The sequence below is a fragment of the Lontra canadensis genome, unplaced genomic scaffold (genome assembly GCF_010015895.1).
Source record: "Lontra canadensis isolate GAN:19392208 unplaced genomic scaffold, GSC_riverotter_1.0 scaffold127, whole genome shotgun sequence".
NCBI classification, from domain to species: Eukaryota; Metazoa; Chordata; class Mammalia; order Carnivora; family Mustelidae; genus Lontra; species Lontra canadensis.
In genome coordinates this window covers 2,801,516-2,826,985 of record NW_022631121.1, presented here as the reverse complement: position 1 = coordinate 2,826,985, position 25,470 = coordinate 2,801,516, and the positions used below count along the sequence as shown (strand labels likewise).

The window sequence follows — 25,470 nt, the reverse complement described above, 5'->3', positions numbered from 1 at the left end:
AATGCTGCTACGTTTCACTATATAATATTTAAAAATTACACCTGTTACTATCACCACTGATGTCATCAAAAGCGTCTTCAACTACTGGGGAACTATCACCTTGGTGGATAAAAGTTTTTCCAAAGTCCAAACTATACTTAAAAGCTCAAATTTTATCATTGGCAACATATATTATCAGTTGTTTTCCTTTAAGTAACAGTTCATTTGATTTATTCCTGAGAAGGGGCCTAATACCCAAGCTTGGATAACCATTATTATTATGATTTTTCTCTCTCTCACTCATTGTTTCAAGTCAGAACAATCTTCAGGGGAAAGAAGTGGTTAGTTCAGTGGGCAGCTCAACCAGTTGCACACGTGCTTTTCTTCAAGCCACCCATGGTACCTTGGTAAGTAGAAAAACTATTTTCCGAATATGTCCTATTTAATCACAGTATCTTGAACAGACGTGCAATCCAAGGCCAAGATCAAATAAAGTGCTACTTTAGAACTCATGAGCAATCATTGGCAAAACTCCCTGAAAGTTGCGTGTACTACAAGAGGGGTCTACGTGTTGTACAAAGGGAGTGAGAATCATTACGACGTACTGACATCATCCCACAATCTCTCTCTTTTTTTTTTATTTGACAGACAGAGATCACAAGTAAGCAGAGAGGCAGGCAGAGAGAGAGAGGAGGAAGCAGGCTCCCCGCCGAGCAGAGAGCCCGATGTGGGACTCGATCCCAGGACCCCGAGATTACAACCCAAGCCGAAGGCAGAGGCCCAACCCACTGAGCCACCCAGGCACCTCTCATCCCATAATCTCTTAATAAAACTTTTTGTTGGGGCGCCTGGGTGGCTCAGTTGGTTAAGTGTCTGCCTTTGGCTCAGGTGATGATCCTGGAGTCCTGGGATCAAGTCCTGCATCAGGCTACTTGCTTAGCGGGGAGCCTGCTTCTCTTTCTGCAGCTCCCCTTGCATGCGCATGCTCTCTGTCTCTCTCTCTCTCTGAGACAAAAATCTTTTAAAAGATTCTTTTTGTTAACTTCCAAAAATGAGCTTTCTCATCTGGTACTTCCACTTTTTCTTCATGCCAATTAGTATGTCTTTGGTATAAAGAGCTTATATAAACCTTACTCAAAAATGATTAGCTGATCAGGAAAAGTTGGCGTCTCTCAAAATGAGAAGGAAGAGCATCTTTCTGGTTGGTTAATTTAGGACTCATGGTACCAAGAGGAGTCTTGTGTTTCCAAGGGAGTCATGAGCATGTGACATTTCTAGTACAAAAGATAGCACTGCTTTTTTTTTTTTTCCAGAAGAAGGTTCTCCTTTCCAACAGTGAGGAAACCTTTCTCAGAGGCCCTCTGCACCATGTGTCTACATTCCTTCTGCTTGCCTTTTGATGGACATGTGATCTCCAGGAGTGGTTAACACTGACCCAGATTTACCCCTGAGCTTTAGGTAAGGTCGTGTTCTCTATGGGACAAATACCTGCAGAAAATCAGGTTTCATTCAAGAAAGGAGACAGTGAGAAGGGGGACTGGGGAAGGCGCTGCCAGTGCCCTGCTCACGGACAGCCTGCTCTCACCCCTGCACAGGAAGGCCTCACTGACTACAAACCCCTCTGACCCCTGGCTGGAGGGCTTTTTACTGGGCACAAAGCTATACACAATGCACAGAACAAGCCAGAAGTACCAGAATTAAGGATCCAGAAGCAGCCCTTACACAGCAATCTGGATAAGTATCCAGATTTCTGCTGGGTACTCGTCTGAGATAACTGAGGTGCGCTGTCCATGCCCCACAGTTAACCAGTGAAATAAGTCACAACAGTCACCCCAGAACACACTTTTTACTTTCTGCCTTTCTCGCCCTGTCTCATTTCTTCACTTCTTGTGCCAGTGTTTCCTATTAAGGTCTTCCTAATGAACTATTTGCAATAACATCTTTGTCTCAGGGTCAGGTGCCAGGGGTACCCAGCACAAGGCAACAGCTCCTCCCTCAAAAAAGTGCACCATGATCAGAAACTCAGAAGCCCCCCTTCAAGACAAAGAATTCTCCAATTCTTTGTTCTCAAGAGGCCTTCACTATATCCTACTCCCGAAGAGTTCCTGTTCCCTGCCAAGACTGCAAAAAGGAACACGGGCTTATTGTTTAAATGGGCACATCAAATAGTTTTATTAAGTGCATAGCATCAATCAAGACTGCTGGGCTTAAAACGCCTTTCTCAGGGACCACCTCCGGCCTCTGCGTCAAGGGCAGCCCTTGGTGGCCATGTTCCAACCCAAGGGTAGCCAATCCTTGGCAGACAGTGCCCAGATAGTATGAAAAAATAAGACAATCCCCTTTCTGCATAAGGAATAACACGGAGGACATTGGGAGATGGAGCAGAGAAGTGAGTTGGGGGAAATCGGAGAGGGAGATGAACCATGAGAGACTGTGGACTCTGAGAAACAATCTGAGGGTTTTGGAGGGGAGGGGAGTGGGGGGATGGGTGAGCCTGGTGGTGGGTATTAAGGAGGGCACGGATTGCATGGAGCACTGGGTGTGGTACATAAACAATTAATCTTGGAACACTGAAAAGAAATAAAATGGAAAAAAATATCCTCAAGAAAATCATAGGGGCACCTGGGTGGCTCAGTAGGTTAAAGCCTCTGCCTTCAGCTCAGGTCATGATCTCAGGATCCGGGGATCAAGCCCCACATCGGGCTCTCTGCTCAGCGGGGAGCCTGCTTCCTCCTCTCTCTCTGCCTGCTTCTCTGCCTACTTGTGATCTCTGTCAAATAAATAAATAAAATCTTTTTTTTTTAAAAGAAAATCATTAAAAAATTAAAAATAAAATTTAAATTAGGAAATACCAAAAATTTTGTTGTGTGCCATGAGCTGGAGTTATTAACCGTTTGTCAGAGCCACAAGGCAGTCACGAGAAATTGCTGTGAACCACAAACTATGAGAAAGCCAAAAGCATGACGTACAAAGAAATGATCCAGGAGGGAGAGGAAATCTCCAAGCAGACCGTATCAGTTCGAAAGGGAGCAGGTCTACCAGGAAAAGCCAAACTTTATTAAGAGGGTAGCTGTGGAACTGAGAGTCACAAAGCTGAGGTTTCAAGAGCCCTGGCTGCTGCTAACTTTCCTTACAGCCACAGAACTCACTTTCTGGGAGATTCCGTCTCCTTATTGGTCACATCTATTTTGATGCCAGTTCCTCTGATATGAACAAGTTTGAGTAAGCATCTACCCATCAGCATCATAATCATAACGTTTTAAAAACAACTGCATAAAAAGCTGGGCTTTTTTTTTTCAATATACAATGAGGTTTTTAAATTTTTTTATTTTAATGTGGTCCCCATTTCACAACAATGTGAATACGCTTGACACCACTGAATGAACACTTAGAAATGGTTAAGAGGACCTGTACCCCTGGGGTAAATAATACATTATTTACATTATAACATTACTATGTTAATAAAAATAATTTTTAAAAAATGGTTAAGAGGGTAAATTTAGGTTACAAGCTTTTTACCACAAAAATATCCCTATTTCTCTCTCTCGGATAATAAAAAGAAAATAAAGAATGGGATGTGGTGCACTCTTAGAGAAGAGTTGAGAATAAATCATCTTGTCTTGTGATACACCCACATAATAATGGTATTTCCCAGAATAATAGAATGTTACCCCTTAGTTAAGAATTTTTTTTTTAAAACCCTGTTATTCTACTCTCAACCCAATACCCAAATTGAACATATGAAAGGATTAAAAGTAGTAGAAATTAGAAGAGGAATTTGGAAATAAACTGATTTGCAGTGATTGCATATAGGCTGGCGAACACACTAAGTCAGATTCATCCCTAAGTGATGGAAGGATCTAGAATCAGGCTAGCGTGCCGCTTTACAACAAAGTGAAAGAAAGATCACTTCACTGGATGTACACATGAGAGAGTCAGCACAGCTTCATCCCACGTCTTGTCCCGGAAAGTCTGCTGAGGAAAGAAAATGGGCTACAAGTGTCACCAGATGACCAGGTGCTAAGGAAGGAGTCAGTAACCAGCCAGCCCTCCAGCCAGTCAGTCGAGGGCAGTCAGAGATGAATTTGCCCTGTGGAAGGAACACAAAGGGAGAGGGAGAAACCCCTGCAAGGAGATGGAAAGGCCAAGCGTTCCGGGGTCTCTGATGAACCCAGAAAGATACCCTCCCCAAGCTCAGCCTGAACCACCCACCAGATCTAGACAGCATTGGTGCTAGATCACCAAACAACGGCAGGCAAGCAAGAACATTCTTGTCCGCTCTACCCTCTGCTTCCCTCAGCTCTAATCCTAGAGGGGTCTGAAATTGCTCTGGGGGGAAGAGGTATTAACGAGCACCAAGGAAAAACAAAGAACCAACCAAACATAATCTCCACCCACCCACTGGCAGCCAGCCCACAGCAAGCTGACTAGAAGAGAGCTTTACCTTCAAATGAAATTTAATAATTTGACGGGACAAATTACTGACTAAAGATTGTCTTATTACCTAAAAACAACCATCAACATCATGGGACCTCCCTTAAATGCCATCAAAAGCCTACAAAAGAACCAGACCCTCAGGATAAATGTAAATATTACACTGGGAGACAAAAATAAAGTTGCTTTATAATTACACCCCCATGAACCCTGCTTATTCACAGGAAAGGTTACGGATATTTAATTTTAGGAAACAGACTGAATAAAAGTAAAAAAGGCTCAATCTGATCATATAAACTTTACGTTTTAAAAATAACACAAGAAAATACCACAAGCCCTTAATTAGACAGGAACAATCGTTTCGAGGAGCAAAGGTACAAACAACATAAGATAGCATGACAATTTATCTTGACTTGATGTCTAGACAGTTAAAGGAACTGGGGACAACTACAAGGCCATGAATTTTTCCATAGAAAATGTAAATTCTATTTTCCGAATTGCAGACCTATCATTTTGCAAAGTATACTGTCTAAGATTGTAGGCCTAGTTTCCTCTCAATATTCTTGGAGTTTCTACAACACAGATAATGAAGCAGATACAAATTTTAAGGATGACAAGAACAATAATAATATTAATAAGACTAATCATAATTTACTGAGCATCGACTCTGCCGGGCTCGATGCTGTAAGACTGACATACAGGCTCCTATTTGATTTTCTAAGCGCTGTTGTAGATGGGTGGTTGCTACTGTCATCCCTGTTTCTGGAGAGAAAAACATTAAGGCAAGGAAAGGTGAAGTAATTTGCCCAGGACTGTGGAACTAGTAACTGCCCAAGCCAAACCCAGGAGCCTCACTGTTTAATGTGTGTTGCTTGCCTGAGAAAACCTTCAGAGCAATGAGAGGGGTTTTTTGTGTTTTTTTGTGGGTTTCGTTTCTGTTTTTGTTTTTTAATGAGTGGGGTTTTAACGTATTGATCACCAGGCAATGACCTCTGACTTCACAGGGGTCCCAGGTGCCTTTAACATCTAAGCCACTGGGACAGTTGGAGCAGACATGTTGCATCCAGACAGACAGAAGCCCACCTTCACATGGGCCTGCATAGAACTTGCCTGAATGAACCAATCCTCTGCCCCATCCCCGCCCCCAGCTATCAGCAGTTCCTTTATTAAGTCCTAAAATGATTAAAATAAATCCTCTTTGCAATTCCCATCAACAACACAATTATTAACAACTACAATGATCTCCCTATGTTCCTGGCTTACCTAGAGACAAAATTCAGGAATCTGTTAAAATTACTTCTGGCCATCAAGCAGAAAAATAAATGTAGTTTCTGTAATTCCTTCTTAATAGCATTGGGCTGGTTTACCAGAGCACCACGACTAGCAAACCACCATAGTTCTCCCCAGTGACAGCGTGCTGGCACTTTTCCTTCTGCTAAAAAACACAACAAAAACCCATCTTCCTTATTACAGCCTTGATGCTTTCTACATTGGTAGATTCTAATATTTTGTCTATAAATTATCCCTCATACCTGTGCAAACCGTGTGCAGCTTGTGCTTCTTCTACAAATAAATAATATATTCTTCTCTACAGCAAGGAAATAACATACCAAAGCCATATAATCATTCCTATACACTTATTATCTTCAGAATAACATTTTTGCTTCAACTGGGATTTTGTCAGAAAATCCAATTGGGTAGCGTGCTCAGCCGCATCCAAAGCGCCGTGGGTCACACAGAGGAGACTTCACTCTGCCCAGTGCTTCTGGGTTCCAAAGGGTGCCCCTGACGGAGGGCACAGCCTGCCCCCTTCACTGGGGCTTCTTAGTCCCAGGCTTGTTTCCTTAACACCCTATCATCCCTCCCCGCTTCCCTTAATTGCCACATCCTCATTAACTCCATTGTCCTCATCAGATGACTCAGGGATCACAGAGTGATGATTGGTAGGTAAATGAATTCCATTAGCAATCAGTTTACTTGAGGCTGACCCTGCCTCCTTTTCTGTGTGAGTTAGGGGATTAAACGGAGCCAAGGGAATGACAGAGGGGGGAGGGAGGGGGAAGGAAGGAGGGATGAAGGAGGGATACAGGAGGGGAGGAGGACAAGCGGCATTTCAGCCATTTACAGCAATGCACCTAGAAGAGATGTTAGGGGATAAAGGTATTACGTGATGCTATTCGCACCGTGGCAACAGATCTCTGAAAGAATATGATATTTTTGTTTTGTTTGTTTTTAAGAATGTGATGTTTTACGGGATACCTGGGTGGCTCAGTGGTTTAAGCTGCTGTCTTCAGCTCAGGTCATGATCTCAGGGTCCTGGGATCGAGTCCCACACTGGGCTCTCTGCTGGGCAGGGAGCCTGCTTCCCTCTCACTCTCTCCGCCTGCCTCTCTGCCTACTTGTGATCTCTGTCAAATAAATAAATAAAATCTTAAAAAAAAAAAAAAAGAATGTGATGTTTTAGACGAAAGCCCGGAATAGTTTTAGAGAGAATCTAGAGTTTCTCCTTGATTCTTCTACTTATAGTCTTCCCCTCCCCCAATAAATAATTCCCTGTCATTTGGTTGGGATGGGATGCAGAGTGGAAAAAGATAAACCACCCCGTATCTGGCTTTTATTCAGCATGGGTATGGATTTGAAATCCAGGCCATCTGCCCAATAGGACTGAATTACCTACCAAATGTGCTAGAATACCTAAAACACTTTTGGCTTGCCAGTTATATGCTGAACCTCAAATATTCACATAGACGTGACTGAGAAAAATAGGACTTGAAGCAGATTATTCTGTACAAATACAATGGCCTCAAGATTCTTGCATCATGTTGGTGAATGGCAGGTGTTATGGGCTGAAGTGTGTTCCCCCCAAATTCTGACGCTAAGGTCCTAAGCTCCCAATACCTCGGAATGTGAGTGTACTTGGAGACAGAGCCCTTCAAGAGGTGAGAAAGGTAAAATGAGGTCATACGGCAGATAAGACTGGTGTCCGTACAAGAGGACATTAGGACACAGACACACAGAGGGAAAACCGAAGGAGAACACAAGGAGAAGGTGGTACCTTGATATGGCAGCCCAAACTGACTAACAGAGTGTACCATACAGATCCCAGGCCACATCCAAGTTCCCACAGTTCCCAACGCAGAGACTGAAGTTATTTAACCTCAGATATGCTAAGGATATGAAAGGAACTCCAAAATTACAATATGTAAATGGGAGGAAAGGTCAAATTAACATAAAAATACCACGTGTTGTGGGTTCTTACCAATTTTCAAAATGGGCTATACATAATAGGTTGGAACCAAACATTTTATGAACACCAGAGGCCTGGAAAGATGAAAATTAGAGACTTTTGGTGCCTTTCATCTCTTTTTCTACAACATAGACTAAGACTTCTGAGAGTCATTTGGGGTTTGGGGGACTGGGGGGTGTAAAACATGGAGTGATCTGTGGGCAAATCAAACCACCTGTTCTCGTGCCATGGTCTTCCTAATTCCACCCTGAATAGATGCCTTCATCAAAAGCCAACATTTCCTGATATTGCACCGAAAACTGAGAGGGACTTAGAACTGTCAGAGAAACATCTGCAGTTCTGTCAAAGAAACCATGAAGCATTATCTTGCAAATCGTGTGAGGATGTTTCAGTGTTAATGGTTACAAATTTTCCATTTAGATATAGAAGCATTATATTTAAGAATCAGCTTTCCCCCATTAGAACCGTCATCTTTTATTAACACATTTTACTGAGTTAGTCATCATCTGACGATGTGCTTCATTCTATAAGTCAAAGGCCCGTATGTGTATGTGTGCGCACACGCGTGAGACTGTGTGTGCGACGGTGTGTGCCCGTTAAAATGAGAAAGCAAGACATCCCCAAGAGCTTAGACATCATGCATAATAAAAATGATCTATTTCAAAGAATTTCCAAAGGTCTCTTCATGCATTTTTAGGAATTTTCAACAGGGAACAAAAACAAAATAACCATCCTAAACACCATTAGTCTTTTCCTGGTGTTTTCTTTTCCGTTCCCTTTTTCTCTCCCTTCTGCTCATCTATTTTTATCTCCTGGCTTCCACTGATCTTTAGAGATTCTTAACCTTCTGCAACTCCACATTATTTTCTAGAGGCAGACTTGTCTACATGCCTCATTTCTAGGATTCTGCTGTTATTAGCCTAATAAGTATTCTTCCACATACTTGGTGCAAAGTGGTTTTCTAACAGCACAAATAAATGAATAAATAAAAAATGTGACTTCATTTGCCGCACAGGAGATTTGTACTTAAAAATAAGCTGCAGCTTTTATTTTCTATGCTTGTAAGAAATCTGCGAATCCATCAGGTCAAAATAACTAGCACATACAAAATGCCTGTTACTTACCGGCAATTTTATTTTTAAGAGACATTTCAATAGTTGGCAGAATTGTCAATCTACACATTTTCCTTTGATTATAGAGGAGACAGCCTGCCATTATACCAGAAATAGTTAATATTACAGCAGTAGGCAGCCCAGAAACATACAACTACTTCTGCTTTCCGATTGTATTTGTTTGAAAGAGATTTAGGCAGTCTAGCTTATGCCAAATTCTTTAAGAAGCTGTTGTATGCTTAGAGCCTACCTTTTATGAGAATCTTAGATTAAGACCTTCGCAATTGTAAGATGTGTTTTTATCCATAGAAATGTTTCTTACATTACTTCTACAAGTACACTGCTTAGGTTTTTGTTGATATCTATTATATGTTCACCACAGAAAATATTTTTAAAAGATAACCTAGGATCTCCATGTTAAGTTCCTTCCAAATTAGCTAAAGAAGAAAAGATTAAGAAACGTGAACACAAGAGCAAATTGAACTAAATCTTAAAGGTGCTCCTGGATAAGTTCTGAAGAGAGAAACTTCAGTGAGAATGGAAACAGACAAAGAAATACACAGAGAAAGGTGATCAATATCATCTTTGGAGTGACTGATTGGCTTACTGGCTCGATTCTTCACCCTGACCTCTATGTACAAGCTCTGCCATGGGACTGTGCGGTTCCTCCCTCAGAGAACGAGTGTATTTCCCCTGCATCTGAACTTTGGGAATGATCTTGGGACTTGCTTTGAGCAATAAAATATTAGCAAGCAAAGGCTTAAAATGTGCTCCCAAAGTAGGGCACTCCCTTCACACTCTATCCTTCCTGTGACAAGAGCTTTTCCTGGGTAGCTACTGCTTCCTCAGCCTGCGCCTGAGAATGAACACAGGTGGAGCACACCTAAGCCCAACTTTCTGAATTCATCTAGACTTGACGTTTGAAGTACAGCTCTCCAGCTGAGCTCAGCCTGGATTAAGCTAACAGCAGACACATCAATCTCTTTCTTCGGCCCTGAGTTTTATTACCTAGCAATAGCTGATTGATACACTTGGAGACAGGTTACACCTTGAATAGGTCAAGAGTATAACAGTAAGAAGGTACTTATTTCCGATACTACATGCTTTGGCAGCTCTGAATATTTCATATTTCATTTCTTCAATTATCCACTACTCCACGAGTCTCTATTAGCAGGAATGCTGGTATCTCTTCCTAAAAGCTAGCACCATCCCCCCTCATTTGTGTAGTAACTGTGGTCACTCACTCAACCCAAATTACAGTAGAAGAGACCAAGAGTTTTCCCAGCCTAGCACAAAATCCCAGTTTCCAGCGTCCTCTGTCCTCATCACTATTACCTGACAGTACTGTGAAATTCGTCCTGCAGAGATGGCTATCCCTCTCCACTACTATGGGGACAGCCGTACTAGCTGAAGTGTTTGTGCGGGACTCACGAGTACCACATCCCTGGCACTCTCGAGGTTACAGCCTTTACAAAATGTCTACCCACGTGTTTTGTCTTCAAAGTAGAATTGCTGGGTCAAAGCAGTTGCGTTCAGAGTCCACTGAAGCCTCAAACTCAAGAGGTTTGAGAACCAGGCCTCCCAAAAGAACCTTCCAGACCGTAGTAGGAAAGAAAGGCTCTTCCCTCTCTTTTCTTGACATGAGTTTCTCTTCATAACTTTTTTTTTCCCAGAGACCCAAGTCATCACCATCTCATCAGTCAGAGGGTCTAGTAACTTTCAGAACAAGAGGACAGCTTGTCAATGCCTTTACTTCCATGGAACAACTTGCCTTTATGTAAAGATGTTCTCCACCCCCAACCATCCTGACCTTCAAAAGCTAACAATTGTGTGTACTGAGAAGTATCATGAGAGGCAACTTTTATTAGCTCATAAAAATATCCTAGGTGTCTATTTGCCTTCTATGTGTATACCTATGATATCACTTGGGGAGTTCAAGAGAGATTCAGAGAATCTGAATTCCCAGGCTATGGTCTTACTTACCTTGGACAAGCTATTGGTAGTTTCCTTTGCTAGAATTATTTTTATATTCTCTCTTACCTAGCATCCCACCACAAACACAAAGCCCTAAAGACAAGAATGAATTTGAGGTATTTATATACCATGTACACCTTTAAGAAATAATTTTTGAGTGCCAAATGGCACTCTGCTGTGCCAATGGCATACGACTCAGTAACAAGTCTTCAAGTAGCTCTGTATCAAATAGAAGAGACAAAACAGAGTTGTAATTAATTAAACTGCAGAGAGACGTTGTGTTTTTTGGGGAATAGTGAAAACAATGCTCAGCAACATGATGTATAAACACATTTTTATACAAACATGTAACTACTTTGGATTCAGGAAAATGAAGTTAAAGAATACTTACTGATATGATATTTTTGATATTTTAGTAAAAGACAGTTATAAGCAATATCACAGCAACACATTCTTATTGTATGTAAATCATGTGTATACATGTAAACACACATTATACAAAAATCTAACATACTGGCTAAAATGTTATTTACTATTTTGGTGGTAGGATGATGAGAATATTTTTTCTTTTTGCTTATTTTCTCATGAGTCTACAAGAAACATCTACTACTTGAATAAAGAAAAACTAAAGGTAATTTTAAGAAAATGTTACCACACATTAAGACCAACCCTCCAAACAAAGTATGTTGGCTCATGGTGAGGAAAACTAGAAATGGCGTAGCAATGCCAACTCTTCACTCCAAGACTCTACTCTTATCTTCTCATACTACTTAGTTCTCTGAGTGTAAATGCAACCCATCTCTCTCCACAAGAAACTCCTTTCTTAAAGAAATTTTTGCAAATAATTTTAAATGGAATGCTTTAGGATTTAAAGTCTTATGTAAAATCTCTTTCCACATCATCAAAACTAAGAATTCATTTACTTGAGAGTCTGACTTGTTTTCTATGTTATTTGCATAAGGACTTAAGCACAAGATTGGTAACTGCTTATGCTAAAATGCCACATGTGATGGCAAACTGTTTCTCATCTATGCGTCAAGAGGCAAAGTAGATATTTATGGATGTATTATGAAAATCTGTTAACCTTTTGCTTTCCTTCAGAGGACATTATAATTCAAATTTTCTGAATTCATCAACTGTCCTTCCTAATTTTTGCCCTCAAATATCCAGCCATGCCTTTATTTATACTTTGAAATAGCATAAAATTAAGTTACTGATCATGTACTATATGCCAGATAATCCTCAAAACTCTTCCGCCAATATCGTTACATTGATATCCCTTTTTATAAATTTTTTAAAAATTGGCACTCATCAATAGGTCCCCTCTAAAAAGAACCAGGAATCCTGGGAGAAATGGCTGATCCAAGGCCAGGGAAGGTCAAATACAAGGTCAAATACAAATCCCTGCAATATTTTGGGGGGCAAGAAAATAAGGGAACACTCAAAAACTGAAAAATACACAGGAATCAGATTTAATGAGCTCCTACTGACAGACACTGGGACAATTTGGTCATCAAAATAATGACAATAATGGCTTATAACAATTGAATTTTTTAAAAAAGAATTCATGAATTCATACGGAGACAAGTAATATATGGGCAGATGAATAAGCAATTAGGTAGGTAGGTAGGTAGGTAGACAGATGGATCCACCCATCCTTCCATCCATCCACCAAGAGGGTAAAGAGAAAGCTCTTGTTTATAATAAAATGTCAAATAATAAGTATAAAAGAACAGTTAGAAGAATCACCATTTTTCTACCTCTATAGAAATAATTTAATCATTAAGAATTATTAACGAGTGGAAAATCTTGGGTGAAAGTTTGTTAGGGAAAAGGATATTGACAGTATTTCTGAATGGATAGCTTGTTAATTACAAAGGAAAATGGGTACTTTTACAGTGTAGAAATCCTCTGTTGGTTAACACCTTAGCCAAATGATCCAAGTTAACATCACCAAAAATGAAGCAAACAGTCCAAAGGTATGCCCTGAGCAGAACAAAATCATTTATACAGTATTTCTGTCAATCATGTATGACCCGACTCAAGTGATTAAAAAAACCTTAATCCAAGCAGGGTAACATCCTACAAGAAAACGGGCTCAGACTTTTCAAAAATAGCAATGGCATGTAGAAAAAAAGGAGGAGGGGGCTAAAGACTAGAGACTCAGTTCTACGTCAAAAAACTGATGAGACATGAAAACTCAATCAATATCCAACATTCTCTATAATACCCTGGATTGGATCCTGCACCAGAAAAAGAATTGTTACAAAAAAACATTTTGGGGGAAAATCTGTTCTACTTAAATTGAGATTTTATATCAGATGGTCTTATCAATATCCAATGTTCTGTTTGGAACTAGTTTATACAGGAGAATATTCTTAGGAGGTACATGACAAAGTAGTTAAAGAGGAAGGGTCTTTAGGTCAAAAACTTACTCTTAGATGATTAATAACAACAATAAAGGGAATATGTACTTTGGGTAGAAGATACAGCAAGTAGAGCAAAATAGTAACGTTGGTCCATCTAAGTGAAGGATAGAAGGGTGCTGATTGTAATTTTCGCCTTTTCTCTAGGTTTAACATTGTTAAAAATGGTGAGTTGGGAGACAAAGGAGTTTATTAAGCAACTTAAGCAAAGGCCGGCAGGGAGCAAGCAGTGGTGCTATGACTGAGGCCCAGACACTGTTTGCGAGGCCAGGCGGGGCTCCTGACACATCTCATCATCGCCGCCCCCGGAGCAATCAAAATGGCGCCTGCTCAAACCCTGCCAATGGCTTCCTATCTCACTCAGGACAAAAGCTAGCCTTCTTATTTGCAATAGTTTACATGTCCCTGTACCACTTCTACTCAGAGCATGGTCTGCAGACCTGGGAGAAGCTAGAAATGCAGAACCCCAGACCCCACTCTGGAACCACCGAATCTAAATCCACACTTAGACAACAATCCCCAGGATTCTGGTGCCCATTAAACCTTGAGGAGGTCTGTCTCTGGGACTCAGGCTCATTACTAACTCTGACTTCATAGCCTTCCTCTCTTCCCCTTTCTTGCTCATCTCCAGCCATGTCAGCCTCCTTTCATTTCTTGAGCATTCCACACCCAGTGCCACCTCAGAGCCTTTGTACTCGCTAGGTCCTCTGCCTGCAGTGAAGCTCCAGTAGACATCAACTTGGCGCGGTTGCCCCAATTCCTTCAGGACTCTTCCCAAGTATCTCAGCAATGAGGGTTTCCTAATGTAACATCTCAACCTCTCTGCAGTGCCCCCCCAGGAATTCCTATTCCTCTCCCATTCACCCTGCTTCCTTTTTCCCCCAGAGCCCTTATCAACCACCTGGCATACCAGGTCTTGACCTGTTGATCTGTTTATTTACTGATTTATTGTCTCTGTTCCACTGCACCTCTGAAAGTTCCATGAAAGCTGGACTTCGTGTGTGTGTGTGTGTGTTATCTCTAGTTTCTGTACCAGTACCTTGACCCATGGTAGTTACACCATAAATACTTGTAAAATGAAATTATGAGCGAGTCATCTGGAATTCTCACAGCAGACTTATAGTTGCCCACATTTTAGAGAAAAAGAGGTTCAGACAGTACAGGAACTTGCCCAAGGTTACTCGGCTAGTAAGAGATGTAGCCACAGTTCAATCTCGTATCTGAGCCCAAATTGGATAACTCCCGGCGATTGTTTTACCACTTATGGTCTGAAGAAAAGCTCAACCTACAGAGCGACTATACTGCCCTGAGAAGGAAGATGAATCCTTACCACCGGCATGGCCTTTTTCAGATAGAAACGATTTTCATGTATGCTTTCTTTTTTTATTCTTAGGTTACTCCACTAAGCAAGCAGGGTGAAATTGCCTCACGGGAGGCTCTCAGAATCCACGTGTAGCAGGTGAGCATAAATAGGGATCTTCCTCCAAATCAAGGGCCATGGAGACGAATGCCAGTGACCACCACAGGCCTGGGGGTGACAGCACTGTGAAGTCACGGACGGCCCCTAAGTGCGCTTCTGCCGCTGGGACCCGTGCACTGCATCCAAGACAGTCGCTACATCTGGGCACATCACCCTACTTCTCTTCATGTCCTTACTGTTCTGTCACCCAGAAATGTATTTCATTTGATTTTAAACTCAATGACCGGACCCTGGCAATGCATTTTGGTTAATGACTTCATTTAAAGCATCTGACAGAAACGTACGCATATAAATCAAGGCCTTCTTCCTCTCATAGGAGGTCAGGGGATCTCAAAACTGACTGAACTTTAGAAGCACTGGCAAGCTTTTAAAAAATATACTGGAGTTCAGGCCGCAGCACAGTCTCATCTAAATGGTTTGGAGAGAGCAGCAAGAGTCAATGTTCTGTGAGAGACCCCAGGGAATTCTAACGATCAGCCAGGTGTAAGAACCACTTTAAGACCTCAAGAAAATACACATGCACACGTTTGTGCGCACACACAACACAACATCTCAGTCTATAGCAACTGCGGACGCAATAGAGAGAAACGGCAAACACGTGATAAAAAAGAGCAAGTTACTGAAATTGCATGGACCCGATGCAATGACCAGTGAAAGTCAACGAGGGGCTAAGAGTCCATTTACACCACTGATTTAACTGCTCACTGAGCTGTGTTTCTTTATTTGCTGTCAGTCCTTTTTCAGTACGTCAGGTCCCACAGAGGGGCATCTAGCAACCTCGGATGCATCAACAACCTTGGTTCACCTTCAAGAACACTGCTCAGGGGGCGCCTGGGTGGCTCAGTGGGTTAAGCCTCTGCCTCTGGCTCGGGTCATGATCTGAGGGTCCTGAAATCGAGTCCCACATCGGGCTCTCTGCTAGGCAGGGAGCCTGCTTCCTCCTCTCTCTCTCTCTCTCTCTCTGCCTGCCTCTCTGCCTACTTGTGATCTCTCTCTGTCAAATAAATAAATAAAATCTTAAAAAAAGGGGGGCTCCTCCCTCTGCCCCCCCCCCCAGCTCATGCACTCACTCACTCTCTCTCAAATAAACAAAAAATCTTTCAAAAAGTCCTCATTAGGTTAGAATTCTTATAAATGAACTTTTCATTTCCAAGCACTCTGGGAGCATTTAAGAGTATAAGTTTAGACCAATTTAATTTTCTAAACATCAAAGTAATACCATTTTAGACTCTTCTCGAAAGGCATTCAACCATTCTTTGCTTACCTTGAACATAATGGGTTGCCCCACTTCAGGGCTTCTGCACTTGCTATTCAATTTGGCTAAAACTTTCTGTCCATTCCTCTATGCTTACCTGCTTCTTGTCCTTTATGTCTTAACTGAAATACTTCCATTTAGAAAGGCCCTCTAGGGGCACCTGGGTGACTCAGTGGGTTAAAGCCTCTGCCTTCAGCTCAGGTCATGATCCCAGGACCCTGGGATCGAGCCCCGCATCGGGCTCTCTGCTCAGCAGGGAGACTGCTTCCTCCTCTCTCTCTGCCTGCTTCTCTGCCTACTTGTGATCTCTGTCAAATAAATAAATAAAATCTTTAAAAAAAAAAGGCCCTCTAAAACCACTCAATTTAAAACAGCTACAAAGAGGGACGGCTGGGTGGCTCAATCGCTTAAGTGGCGGACTCTTGGTTTCGGCTCAGGTCATGATTTCACGGTGGTGGGATTGATCCCTACGCCCGGCTCTGTGCAGACCTGCTTCAGATTCTCTCTCTCTCTCTCTCTCCCTCCAGCTCACATACTCTCTCTTTCTCAAATAAATAAATAAAATCTTTAAAAAAAAATAGTTGCAAACACACAGCTCTGCTCCCTCATGTTATCTTACCCTATTTTTTCCTTACATTTAAGTATCAGTACACATTTTGATTCACTACCCTGAAAATCTCTCATTCATCTATTTATTACCTGGTTCCTCACATTCAAATGTATGCTATGTGGGGTAGGCAACTTTTCTGTGATGTTAACCCCTCTCCCCTCCCCGCCCCTGAGTGCTCATCAAGGGGTACATAGTCAACAGTTGAAAAATATTTTCTGCAGGAACAGACTTGGGATAGCCTGAAAGTTGAGACATGAGCCCTTTCTCAAACAGGAGGCCAACGTTTGCAATTCAACAGCTTTCATTTACACATCTGTCTCGTTTCTGTGGCACCTCTAAGTCCTTAGAAGAGGCACCTGAAAGCAGGTTGCAGAGAGAGGATGGGACTTGCTTGATAAAAGAAGAACAAAGCCAGCTCCTACCAAAAAACCGGCCCTTCTCCCTCTTCTCATGCATGTATTCAATGACTGCAAGTAATTTTAAAATAATCATTTGCTAAAATCAATAAATATTTAAATCAGCATTACCTTATCCATGGTGATCTCTGCAAGTTCTCCTTCCACTATCTCTGTATAATTCTCTTGCTTGCCAACTCCCTGTCAAGGAATATAAATTCCCCTATTAAATGATCAAAAGTATAAATAACATTTATATGTCTGTAAGGAAATAACATTCATGGTGCATTATTCAACCTTGAATTTAATACATCTTTTAGCTTTAATAATCTGGGAATTTTTCAATGAGAAAAATTGTGGGGTCAGAAAGTATGTTTGGGGTCAAAAAGTAGGTTTTAGGACCACAAAACTTTTTTTTTTTCTTCCTTCCTTATCTCTAGCAGAATTTTCTTTTCACCTCGGCTCAAAATGAAATTCATCAAGTTTTCTTTATATTCTCTCAAAGCAGTTGACACTTCCAATGACTTTGATGTTCCACAGCATTTGTTCAGATGTCTTTCTGACATTGACCCACAGTGTTGTAATATCTTTCAAGCCCAAGTTTTTCACCAGCTGAAAATGGTTTCCTTTTACCATTATATATGTCAACAGGCTTTAATCCAAATCAATTCCATTTGAACTTCAACAGAAAATGTTTTCTTGATTTTGCTACCTTAGAAGCCTGACACCTGCCCTGAGACATTTTATCCCAAGTAAGCCATGAGCTAGAGCACTGAAAGAAGTTTTTTTGATGGGGTTCAGTCGCATTAATTGAAATTTAAATGACGGAATATGAAAATAAAACTTTTTTTCCGGAGACAAGCAAAATTTCCCAACCAAAGGAGGACTTTCCAAAGGAATAATTGCAATGCAAGAAGCTAAAAAACTGATTTTAGATGCAATAGTGAATCATCCTCGTCAGAGCTTGCCACACGGCACCCACTTACCAAGTCACTGCTGTATACGCAGGAGTGTTTGTTCCAGGCATTCTGTAATGATGTTTTTAATGATGGTGCTATACTTGGTTAGCTGTAACCAAAAATTCCGACAAATAATCAAAGTACTGTCGAGTGGAATATGTGTGGAAAAATCCACAAAGATCTTCTTTGGTGAGTGCCTATGGCGACTATGTGTGATATTTGATGTTTATGACCCCACGACTGCGGTTTCAGAAACTGTCAGTGAGCGCTCTAAAACCTGCTAGGGACCTGAGAGATGCAAGACCAGGGTCATAAATGTTATGATGTCTGTGCTGGTTATCACTTGTTATCTCCCCACTCCAGACCCACTCTTCACCATTTTGCATTTCTCCTCTGTGCCCGGGAAAGGTGATAAGCATGAATCCCATCAATGAGTTCGCTTCTGCATGTGTTTGGCCAATAAAAAGCATCAGCAAGAAGTGGTATGGTGAGAGTATTTATTTCCTGCAGTCTCACTGCACACAGCTCTGATCATGTGGCCATCTCTGCAATGCTCTCTCTGCTTTCGGGGTTCAGAAACCACTCCATTCATTCGACATTTTGGACATAGAGTAAGTAACACTGTCACCAACCAGGATACTGCCTCATGGTTTCCTTCTCCACATGTTTAGAAACAGTCCTTTATGAAACTCTTTCAAAATTAGCCAACTTGAGCTTCCATAGGACTCCTGAGACAAGCAAAGTTCAAGCTCCGGTCTTTGAGGAGTTTCCCATTTGGTAGCAAAGAACAGTCTTTGTACCTTAAGAGAAGGATGCAGTCATATGTCAATTATTAAACTATGACATTTCCGGGACACCTGTGTGGCTCAGTGGGTTAAGCCTCTGCCTTCTGCTCAGGTCATGATCTCAGGGTCCTGGGATCAAGCCCCGCATCAGGCTCTCTGCTCAGCGGGGAGCCTGCTTCCCACCCCCCAACCCCCATCTGTTTCTCTGCCTACTTGTGATCTCTGTCAAATAAATAAATAAAATCTAAAAAAATAAAAAACTATGATGTTTCCATGAAATGCTACAAGGATTAAGGGAAATAAAAGACTAGCTGGGAGCTTAAAGCTGGACTGAAAAGATTTCCATCAAAAACTCAAACCTCAAGTGTAGTGACAAGATAAAAGAATAAACGGCTAGCAGGAAGAGCATAGATCTTAAATGCTCTTACCACATAGACACACGTACGGGTAATTATGTGAGGTCATGGCCAGGAGAACTTTACTGTGGCAATTATTTTACAACATACATGTGTATCAAATCACCACGCTGTACACCTAAAAACATACACAATATTATTTGTCAATTTCATCTCGATAAAACTAAAGGCAGAGGCAAGAAGGTATAAACAAGCTCTGGTAGGAACGTGACTTTGGCAGAAGCACAAAAGTACAAGTAATAACATGTGGGAGGACTATTAAGTGAGCAGTTAGCTGGTCTATACAGGTTCCAAAACCTCTGGAGGGGAGGAAGTCTAGGGTTTAAAGATTTTTTTTAATTTTTATTTATTTGACAGACAGAGATCACAAGTAGGCAGAGAGGCAGGCAGAGAGAGAGAGGGGGAAGCAGGCTCCCCGCCAAGCAGAGAGCCTGATAAGGGAGGGGCTCAATCCCTGGACCCTGGGATCATGACCTGAGCCGAAGGCAGAGGCTTATTAACCCACTGAGCCGCCCAGGTGCCCAGGAAGTCTAGGGTTTAAATAGCGGCATAAACCATCCCATCTGGACCAGGAAACACATGGGCAAATGTCGCCCACAGGGATCAAGGTGGCCCCGTGAGGATGAGGAGCGCACGTGCAGTTCTGACATGCCAGGATTCGGGAGGGGGTTCAGTTGTCAGCTAGCCCATTAGCCAAAATAACCAAGTGACATGTAAAATCATTTGTCCTGGGGCTTATGCTATTGGGTTTTTTTTAAGCCTCTGATCAAATGCTTTTCTGAATTCTCATCCCAGCAGACAGCTCTTCAGTTTGAATGAGCAACTGACGTCCTTGACAGAATACAGAGCCCCTGTAGCATACCTTTGAGAGGGAGGAAGTGGCAGGGGCCAAACACTCCAGGGCTTCTAGCCATGGTGACCATACAACAAGACCATCACTTGGTGGCAGGCATGGCTCACCCAACGACCCCTGCTTCTAGTCTATGCTGGCGTACGATCCAGAAGCTCTAAGTTTCTGCTTTCTGCCATTTACATTCTAGTCTACCTAACTTCTCGAAGATTCCATTGCCACAGGAGCAAAATGAACTCACCATATTTGCCCTTTCCGTGTGCTGAAAACTGCTGTGAGGAACAAATGAAGCAGGGCTCAGGAAAGCATTAGATAAGCTGAATGAAAGTAATTCAACGGAGAGCTATTACTCAGGAGGATGGAGATGGTGGGACTGGAAAGGCCAAAATATCTCCCTTACAAATTCTTAGCAATATTTTTGGTATTCACACCCTAAAGTATACTAAATCAGCAGTATACGAAAGGATTTAGGTATCATCTATCTGTGGTTTCTCTCCAATTCGCATTAGTTGCAATGGCATTATGGGAGGCATTAAAGTGTAATATTGGCTTTTGTATAGTTCCTTTCAGAACAACTAAGACCATGTCTCCCAAACTCATGCAAAATCTTTTCTGTCATTTATTTCGCAGCTTGTGAAGACAACTCGGGCATATACCAATGTGTAAGTGTCTCTAGCTTACAAAGGCAATGCCTGTTGGCAAGTGTCAGTAGATCGCATCACAAAAATACCTCTGGTTTGCTATGAAAATTCAGAACAGTCACCCTGACTATGACCTTCTCTCCCTGAAGAAAATCTAGTGCCTGCAGCTGCACTGCGTTGAATTTTAAGAACAGTTTTGGACCCGGGAAAAGAAATGTTCAAAACGATACATGTGCCTCTTCCATCACATCAGCATCTAGGGATGGGCAAGTCTATTCTAAAACGAAGGAGACAGGGACACAGAAGAGAAGCAAAAGAGAAAAGAAGGATAGGATTTAAAAGGTTTTGATGCCCAAATGCGAAACTCAAAAACAATGCTCACTGCAGAAACAAGGTATTTACCTAGTATTCACTGGTTAAATACTAGTTATACTAAAGAACCATCAATCCAATTACCAATGCCCTGTTTTATCTTATAAAAAAAAAAGAATGGCTTTTAAGCAAAAAATATTGTGTGGGTCACTCCACAAAGCAGTCAGTATCCAAGACTTATCATATCTGGGGGTGTGTATTTGGCTGTGAGAAATTAGAAGGTATTTTCTCTAAAAAAAGATTGCCTTTATGGCAATTTTTCAAGCCTACACTTAAGTTGCGGCTTCTTCTATTACAGCTTCTGTAGCGGCAGCTTTCATTCCAGAATTCTGGCCGCACGTTTTATTGCGGTAATAAAGTAATAAGAACCTAATCTCCTTTGAAAGGGTTTGCAGAAAGGATGAGTGCAAAATTGGCACAGGATAGAGTTTTTGACCTTTTCCCAGTGAAGTACACACAAGTAGGTCACAATCTGATTTTTTTCCTAATTTGTCTTTATTCCAGCCTGGCCCAGGTGTTATGCAGAGATCTCTAATATTCATTACTATTTCAGAGTAGTAAGACATAGTTCAGACAGTGTTTGAGTCAATTCCACAAGGCTGCTACATACATACTGAATTTTCAGAATGAACTTCCCATCTTTTTAGGATTCCTCAGCTGGAACCCCCACAAGCCTGGGGCTTCAGGTTCTGCACAGCTCGTGATAATTCTTCTGGTCAAAGATAACACAGCAAATGTAGGAAGAGAGAATTTCAGAGATCCCTAGAGGCCCCTCCATTTGAGTGAAGGACAGGACAGAGATATAAGGCAGTCAAATACAGGCGTTCTCCTGGTTCCTGGTGCCCCATCCAAAATGGGTTTTTCTACCAACCACTTGACCAAAGATATAACCACCAGCTTACCTGACTCTATGGCCCTTATCTCCATTCTTCTATGTTTTAACCAACTGAATGCCCCAACACTGATGATTTTGCACTGAAGATATTTTCTTCTTTGGTAGAGGTCCTTATCTGAGTTGGAGGTTGAGTGCTATAGTAGTTACGAGCTAATTCTAGAACCAGATTCAAATCCCGTTGTCTGTGTCATTCAGTGTCTGTTATTAACCATTTGTCAGAGCCACAAGGCAGTCACGAGAAATTACTGTGAACCACAAACTATGAGAAAGCCAAAAGCATGACATACAAAGAAATGATCCAGGAGGGAGAGGAAAACTCCAAGCAGACAGTATCAGTTCGAAAGGGAGCAGGTCTACCAGGAAAAGTCAAACTTTATTAAGAGGGTAGCTGTGGAACTGAGAGTCACAAAGCTGAGGTTTCAAGAGCCCTGGCTGCTGCTAACTTTCCTTACAGCCACAGAACTCACTTTCTGGGAGATTCTGTCTCCTTATTGGCCATGTCTATTTCGATGCCATTTCCCCTGATATGAACAAGTTTGAGTAAGCATCTACCCATCAGCATCGTTTGTCTAAAAGACAAAGCTTTTAGAATAATCGCTTAAAAAGCTACACAAGTTACCTCAACTCTCCCAGCTGTTTCCTTACCTATAAATTGATGGGAATGATTGGGTGGTTTTGTATAAAGCCACAAAAAATGATTCATTTAGGGACTGTCATATGGTAAATGCTCAAGAAATATTTGGTGATGATGAGACAGTAAAACCCACCTTAAGAACCTACCCCCAAAACTTCTAGAAGAATATGGTTTAAGTAACAGCATGCTTATTCTACACCTCTCTTTGAAAACCCCAAAACAGGGGCTCCTGGGTGGCTCAGTGAGTTAAGCATTGGACTTAGGTCATGATCTAAGGGTCAAGAGATCAAACCCCACAGCGGGGACTCTGCTTGGGATACTTTCCCTCTCCCTCTGCCCCTCCTGCCATTTGTACTCCTACTCTCAAAGATAAATAAATCTTCAAAATAATTAAAAAAACCAAAATTTTAACATACCATCTACCTAGGAAATGAACCTAGAAAATAGCAAAAACCCCAACCCACAGTTTGTATACAGTATCTTTGAGAATTCAGTGAATTGTGGACTTCCATTAAGAAGGGTGTTGAAGGATGGGGGGGTTAAGGGGGTAGGAGAAGAATAAATGAAACAAGATGGGATTGGGAGGGAGACAAACCATAAGTGACTCTTAATCTCACAAAACAAACTGAGGGCTGCTGGGGGGAGGGGGGAGGGAGAGGGGAGTGGGGTTATGGACATTGGGGAGGGTATGTGCTACGGTGAGTGCTGTGAAGTGTGTAAACCTGGCGATTCACAGACCTGTACCTCTGGGGATAAAAATACATTATATGTTTATTTAAATAAATAAATAAATAAATAAATTTTAAAAAAGAAAAGAAAGAAGAAGGGTGTTGAAGGCCAAAGCTCCTTTGTCGTGCTCGGGAGCAATGTGTAAACACTCGAGAAATAAGGGGATCTTGAGGACTGAGATGAGACTCTTCTACCTGAATCAACAAAGACTGGGGATAGGGGGCGCTGTGAGGGAACTGGGGGTCCAGGTGCAAAGGACAAAATGCTAGGGAAAGTAGGTCTGATGAGGGGATTGCACAATTCAACTTTATTTACTATTTTGGCCCCAAAGTCTACATCAAAATAAGGGAGGCCAAAAGTAAAGGAAAAACACCAATTGCTCCTGCAGCAAATTCATATAAACCAAAGACAAATAAATACTGAATAAAAGAAAGAAAGACTTGTGGGCTCGGATGTTCCATTTTGGCGCATGGTGATCTCTCATTTTTTTTTAAGATTTTATTTATTTATTTGACAGACAGAGATCACAAGCAGGCAGAGAAGCAGGCAGAGAGGGGGTGGGGCGGGAAGCAGGCTCCCCGCTGAGCAGAGAGCCTGATGCAGGGCTTGATCCCAGGACCCTGAGATCATGACCTGAGCTGAAGGCAGAGGCTTAACCCACTGAGCCACCCAGGCACCCCTCTCACATTGTTTTTGAGCTCTCTAAAGAGAGATGTGCTTCCAAAGCCAGAGACGCAAGCAGATAGCACTCTTCAGAACTATACTAATATTCTAGTTTCAGTATGTCCCAAATATTGCATGGCAAATATTTGTGATAGTAAAAATATATTCATTGTCTATTTAAACTTCAAGTTTAACTGGCAGTCTTGTATTTTTATTTGCCGAGTTCTGGCATTCATATCCCACCCACAGAGAAGAAAGAGGTAGGGAGGTCAAATGGGCCTTTCTGCATAGACAGTATGAAAACATGCAGGAAATTCACATAACAAGTGACACAAGTGAAAGATGTACTTCAGACACATTACCACTGAGAAATCAAAGGCAAGTTTACGCAAGCATCTTTATAATCTCAAAGAAAGTAAAAGAATAGGGTCTATCGGACGAAACAGCTCACATTATAAATAAAATGGGAGATGAAAAGTGATTTGATGAAACTAATGAAAAGAACTGAAGACACAGTAACAAAGCTTGTTCAAAATAAAAACAGTGAGAAGTAAAATCCATTCTGCTGAAAAAGAGTCAACAATGTGGAGAAGAGGCCTAAGAAACTAAAGAAAGGTCTGGAAGAAAAGGCAAATGAATAAAGCGCTGAAGGAAGAAAAGAGAGGGAAATCCATCTAATCATCGGCGTCATAGCGACGGTGAGTGTAATAATTGTACCAGAAAGAGAGCACAGTAAACAAATTAATTAAAAAAACATTCTCCAATAAACACAGTCTCAGTCATTTTTGGCACCAAGGCCACAGCATTCATAATAAACGTAATTCGGATTATTCGTGACCAAAAGGCACATACACTTGTGCCTGAGTGATTTGTGCTTGGATGTTATTTAGATAGAAAGAATGACGAAAAGCCAACGGCCTTCCGGAAAAAGAATTTGTCTAGAAGGGAATTGAGACCCAAGGAAGAAGTTACCTGGATTTAAGGGCTGTGACTGAATTACAAAATGTTCGCATTTTAAACATTAGGAGAGAAATAAAAACACATTAGCATAAAGAGCATCCCTTCAAATTAAATACTCTTCCACTTTTCAAGTAATAGGTACACTTAGCTTAAAAATAAATAATTACTGAGTAAAAAACCACAAAATACAAAGTCTCAAATCTACAAAATCAGTACAACTAAATGTACTCTGGAAGAAGATTATAAAAATAATCAACATGAAGACGTAGCCTGACAAAATTCAAGGGTAAGAAAAGAACACTATAGGCATTCAGTAGCGACAGCAAATCATCTACAAATAGGAGAGACCAGACTGCCAGGAGACAGCAGACTAACGTTTCCAGTGTTTTGATTGGAAAAAATAAAATGCAATCCAATAAGATACTATCATTTACAACATTTATGTATCGAACTTGCTAAATTCTGGAAATGGTAGCTTCAAGGCTTAAATTTCAGTCATCAAGAAAGGCATCAGACAAGCCATGGCGGGAAATTCTAATGGTGAGCACTGAATCCATTTAAATATAAAACATGAAGCAACTGACTCTTCATCTGTAAAAAAATGATCAGTGAAACAATCTTTAACATTTCTTCTGCTTCTAAATCTTTCCAATT

The 25,470-nt window shown here is 41.4% G+C and overlaps 1 pseudogene; it reads left to right on the top strand.

Moving 5' to 3' along the window:
• Positions 1-24,838, top strand: part of LOC116857868 — a 29,155-nt pseudogene extending 4,317 nt beyond the window's left edge.
• The last annotated feature ends 632 nt before the right edge of the window (positions 24,839-25,470 follow it).